At 40.2% G+C, this 6,042-nt stretch overlaps 1 protein-coding gene across 6 annotated transcripts in view; it reads left to right on the forward strand.

Moving 5' to 3' along the window:
* The first annotated feature begins 29 nt into the window (after positions 1-29).
* ip6k1 (inositol hexakisphosphate kinase 1) overlaps positions 30-6,042 on the forward strand; it is a 26,353-nt gene continuing 20,340 nt past the window's right edge. For 2 of the 6 annotated variants that reach the window (XM_020611135.1, XM_020611137.1), the window contains exon 1: positions 30-682. The gene's annotated coding sequence lies outside the window, so the exon portion shown is untranslated. The remainder of the gene's footprint in view (positions 683-6,042) is intronic. The other 4 variants (XM_020611136.1, XM_020611138.1, XM_020611139.1 and 1 more) reach the window with 2 other exon arrangements.

The following is a 6,042-nucleotide window of genomic DNA, read 5'->3' on the forward strand; positions in this document are numbered from 1 at the left end:
GAAGGAGGAGAAGAGGAGGAGGCGGGGCTAGATGGATACTGCAGACCTAGCTGGGCTGTAGGTGGCGGCAAAGCGCCGCAGACATGCTACTGAAGTGTAAACCAAAAAGGTTGTGTTAGCTTCACTGTAATGACGTTAGCCTCCAGGATCATTTTCCGCCCTTAGTGAGTCTGGATACTGGCGACAGACATCAATGAACCTCTACGATCTCTGAAGCGGATCCGCCGTGACCTCCGTGAAGTCAGCTTACTGTGCCCTCAGTAATCTTGAGGGTATGGTGTTATGCCTCTAACCGTTATGCGTAATGTCAAACCGTGAAGGAGCTAGTTAGCTAGCGTGACCATGTAATGCTAGCGTCACATAAACGCCGAGCTAACGTCATTGTTTTCAGTCAGTGTCCGGGACACAGAGCAGGAGTTCAGGAAACGTTGGATTCTAAAAGAAGATAACATGAAACTGTGTGGAATTGTACTTTCACTCTAAGCTGATGCAAGATGAGCCTACCTGACTTAGCTCGTTGTCAGGCTAAGGTCAAGAAGCTGAGCAGTCTGACAGCTAACGTTAACGCTAACTGATATGGTAACGTTACCCAAGAGCCTATAAACGTGTTATGTGGCATCAAGCTGTACTCCTACCAGCAGCACTGGCTAACGTGGGCTGGTGTCGTTTTCCAGATTAAGAGGTAGGTCCGTAAAAGTTTAATTAGCTTCCAGCTAACTCGTTATAAATATAATTGAGGTATAATAATGGAGATTGTTTTAGATTCTGGTGGACTGCACTGTGACAAATTATCAGTATTTTATTACTGCATGACATGTTGAAAATTGAGGTTTGGTGGCTTTGACTAGGTTTTATGGGGTAGTTTCAGCTGCACTGAGTGTGATTAAGACCATACTGCTGTTTATTTGTTGAGGCGCTACTGATGCACAGACCGCCATTCATCCTCTCAAGGCAAGTCAAGCTTTACTGTAATTTAACAATATGTTCAGATACATACCGGCCACTTTATTAGGTACACCTGTATGCAGTTCAATGCCACACTTCCACCTTAACACCCACCACCTTTAACTATGACCGCAATAATAAACATATAATTGAATTTATACTTTGTTTTTGGTGAAATTATCATAAAAGATTTTGAGCTTCAGCACAGATGCTAAGACAAAAATGTTGCACTGAATTGCATGCAAGTGTGCAGGTGTACCTAATAAAGTGGCCGTGAGTGTATAGATGGACTCTATTTGTGTTTACAGTCACAATATAGATCAATAAGGTGCATATTTACAAATAACTGTCTGTACTTCCAAGAATGATCCAGGTTTGGGCCCCGGCCAACCCGAGGCCTTTCAGTGTGGAGTTTGCATGTTCTCCCTGTGCCTGCGTGGGTTCTCTCCAGGTACTCCGGCTTTTTCCTACAGTCCAAAGGCATGCAACCTAGGGTGGTTGGCAACTCTAAATTGCCCATAGGAGTGAGTGTGAGTGAGGGGTTGTTTGTCTGTATGTCAGCCCTGTGATAGACTGGTGACCTGTCCAAGGTGCACCCCACCTCTTGCCCAATGCCAACTGAGATTGGCTCCAGCTCCCCTGTGGTCCTATTCAGGAATAAGCAGTATAGATAATGGATGGATGGATGTGCTTCCTTATGGTTTTGGATACAGTTGATAATACTAGATGGAAGGTAGTAGTGGTAGCGCATTTAGAGTTTTAATGGCCTGAGTGAAAAAGCTATTGTGAAGTCTCTTAGTTCTGGCTCAGCTGCTCCTGTACCTCCGTCAGGGTGGTAAGAGAGTAAAAAGGTTGTGGGAGGGGTCAATGGTGATTCAGGTGGCTCTTTGTGCACACCGTGTTTTAAAAGTGTCCTACAGTGATGGCAGAGGGGAGCCAATGATTCTTTCAGCTGTCTTCACTATCATCTGTAAGGTCTTCTGATCAGGGATGTTACTGTTGCCATACCAGACAATGATACAGTTTGTCAGAATGCTCTCAGTGGCACCCCTGTAAAATGTAATCCTGACAGGGGGAGGGACACTTGCCTTCCTCAGCCTCTGTGGGAGGTGGAGATGCTGCTGAGATTTCTTTGCCAGTGATGTGATGTTGGTAGTCCAGGAGAGCTTGTCATCATTATGCATCCCCAGGAATTTGGTGCTGTTGACCCTATCCACAGCAGAGTCATTGATTATTAGGGGGCAATGGTGAGCACAGTTTCTCCTGAACTCAGTCAGTCTCCTTACTTTTCACTATTTAGGTAGAAATTCTGATTCCTGCACGATCTGCATCACCTAGTCCATCTCCTCTCTGTATGGAGTTCCATCATTCTTATTGATGACACCAACTACTGTTGTGTTATCAGCACGCTTGATGATGAGGTTTGAACTGCATCTGGCCATACAGTCATGGGTCAGCAAAGTGAACAGTATTGGACTGAGCACATAACCCTGAGGAGCTCTGGTGCTCACTGTCTGAGGTTCTGCTGCCAATCCAGACTTACTGTGGTCTTCCTGTGATAAAGTCTAGGTTCCAGTTGCAGAAAGTGGTGTGAAGGCCCAGCATGGCCAGTTTTCACACAAGCATCTGAGGGATGATGGTAGTGAATGCTGAGTTGAAGGTTATGAACACCATTCTTTCTTACCTAAGTGTCCTTGTGTTCCAGGTGGGTCAGAGCAGTGTGAAGAGCAGTGCATATCAAGTCATCAGAAGACTTGTTGGTCTGATATGCAAATTGTAGTGACTCTAGAGTTTCAGGGAAGATGGATTTGATGAACGGCATGACTGATCTCTCAAAGCACTGGGGGTCAGTGTGATTCGTTGGTAGTCATCTAAGCATAATGACGGCCGTCTCTTTGGCACTGGTATGATTGTGGTGGACTTAAGGTGCTTGGGAACAGGTGCCTGACTCAGGGAGATATTGTATATGTCAGTGAGGACATCTTTGAGTTGTTCGGTGCAGTCTCTGAATACACCTCTAGGTATGCCATTTGGCCCAGTTGTGTTGCAGGGGTTGATTCTAGAAAGTGTTCTCTGCGCGCTGGCTGGAGACAGGCGGAGTGTGTGGTTACCAGAGGGAGGAGGAATCATACATGCAGGTGTGTTGTTCAGTGCATCAGACAGTGCATAGAAGTCATGGAGTTGATCTGGGAAGGATGTGTCACTGTTTCAGATCTGTGCCTGGAGTCTGTAATCTGTGATGGAGTTGCACATGTGCCATGTATCTCTGTTGTCTGTAAAATGTTTTATTTTTTGAGTATACCTGTACTTTGCTTCCCTGATACCACGTGACAGGTACCTTACTGGTTTTACAGATTCATATCTGTCATAATAGGAGTGACTGGTGGTTTTCTAGAGGATGTTAAGACTTTTGGCCTTTCTATGCAGTGCTACATATTTAGTAGAAAACGGCTAGTGTTCCCTGTGAAAACCACTGCATAACAATATAACATTGTTGTCAACGTTTGACGGGAGAAAGAAAAGGTTACTCATTCTCTGTCTGCCAGGTTTCTCTCACCATCAGTGGATTTCTAAGTCTCCATACTGAAACGATTGTGACTGTAGAAAATTATATGAAAAAATAGTTTGCTTAACAACAATAAATGTTACGGGAGTACATAAATATTACATGATAAATCAGCCCCACTTTGTGCCTCTCTCTTTTTCTATATTCAAAACTCCTCTGTCCATCTGGACATAAAATTATTGCATCTTTTGCACAATATAGGCCGGTATCCATTGTCCAAGTTGCAGCTCTGTTTTCTTATACAAAAAAACATGGTAACTGAAAATGGCGTGCCCCTGCTTAATGTGTATGTTTGCCTGTCACCATACAAAACTACCAAAATACTGAAAATATAGGTAGAATGAGGAATGATCACCAAGAATAAGCTCATGTTATGTGTCAAAAATGACAGACTTCTGCATATATTTTAAGCTGTCACTACACAATTTATTTACTGTAAACTGTATACACTTTAGACCTGTACAGATTTAGTTATGCTGTTATTTAAGGTTTATTAAATAAAATATAATAAATAAAATAAAAATATAATGGTAGTAGTTAAAATAGTGTTTAATTTTATTTTATAATAAGGTCAGTATTGGTACTGAACTGATTTAAAGCTTTTAAGATGGACCAGGCATTTGGAGGTACATTTTATTTTTATTATATCTCAGTTTTATCCAGGGGATGTACCTCAAACACTCCTATTCCTTTAATATCTCAACCATGCAAGCAGAAGTCCTACTGCAGTCTTTCTTGTGTGAAATACACAAACCTCAGTCTGGGTTGGTGTCTGTTTTTATGAAATCAGCATGTACTGGCACCAAACTATAATTAAAAAAAGAACATGTGACAAACTTCTGTCTACCTGTTGAATTACTCTTTAGACTATAATTTATTATCTTGACCTTTTTTTATAAACTCAACCAAAATTTGGCGCAATTCTTCTCCAAACAGTCAATACTTTATTCCTAAGTGGAGACATAGGAATGTGGTTTCATGAAGAAGGACAGGCCAGTAGTCCTAGTTGTAATCAGCTTGTTGATTAAAAAAATAATCATAATCAAATAATTGAAGATTAATTTATATTTGATTTGATTTGATTTATTCTTTCAAGCATGTAAAAACAGTTGATATGACAACACACATAATTTTACACATAATCCAATATCAATTTGCTTATACCTAGTACATGATTGAATGGAGTAGGAAGAAGTCAGACTTATCCAGTCCTACCCCATGACATCATCTTGCCATCATTGGTTTGCAAGCAGTAAATGATTCATTTCTACCCACACACATATTATACTAAAAAAAGATTATAACAGTGTTAACATTCTTACATCACACAAGTAATATACCAAAGAATTATTACAAAATGTACACCACACCCACAATTGTCCATGTAATTAATCATTGAGCCTGTTCTTGCATATATCTTGATTGACACATACCTTTATATTTATGTTTAAACTCGTCAATTCTATTACCTTATGCACAATTCTTATCGCTCTTTTTTGTAATATATACAATGGTTGAAGTGAGCTTTTGTATGTATTTCCCCAATTTTCAACGCCATACTCCAAGTATGGTAGAATCAATGAAGAATACAAAATGCGTAGTGCTTTCCCGTATATGTATATAACCCTTGCCAATATCGATATATTTTTTGCTATTTTGTTCTGAACATATCTGATATTCAAAATAATCATTAGTTATATAGCCCTAATATTGAGAGTAATTACACAGTTTTACACACCCCATTTTCAACATGAGGTGGGGGGAAAATATTAGACACCTATTTATACAGATGTCACAGCTTAAACCAAAAAATTCGGTCTTCAATAGAAAAAGGAAAAGCCTTATCAGCTGACTGATGTGTTATGAGTTTTGGTTGCCGTGGTAACTCCAGAGTTTTAGGCTTTTGGTGGGAAAGTGCTCCAGATGGTAGACACATGTGGTCTTGGTTGTTTTGACTGCTCTGCATCTCTTGTATCAACCAGATGATTGTTGATAGCACGAATTGTGATTGTGTGTTTGTGTGTGTTGCACAGCAGATGTGGAGTTCTGTCGGGGGATGAGGCAACAGCTGTTTTTGTGTTTTTCCCAGGTGTAGTGTGTGATTTTTGAAACTGACAGATGTGTTTGGGGTTTGTCCCCCACAGGGTTACATCACGATACAGAGAAAGAGTTGGATCTCTCCACTTGATTTGATTTGATTTATTTATTCATTCAAACATGTAACAACAGTCAGTATGTAACCACACATAATTCCAGACCAATCCACAAATATATTTTCAATTTGCTTATACCTAGTACATGCTTGAACGGAGTAGGAAGAAGTTAGACTTATCTAGTCCTACCCCATGACATCATCTTACCATCATTGGTTTGCAAGCAGTATCTCTACATAGATAATTTTGTTCTACACCACGCTAGTGATATACTAAAAAATATTACAGACTGTTAACATTCTTACATAATTACATACTTTGATAATTATCTTCTACATCACACAAGTAGAAATATTACATAGTGTTAACATTCTTACA

The sequence above is a fragment of the Monopterus albus genome, unplaced genomic scaffold, assembly GCF_001952655.1.
Source record: "Monopterus albus unplaced genomic scaffold, M_albus_1.0 scaffold110.1, whole genome shotgun sequence".
Taxonomy (NCBI): Eukaryota; Metazoa; Chordata; class Actinopteri; order Synbranchiformes; family Synbranchidae; genus Monopterus; species Monopterus albus.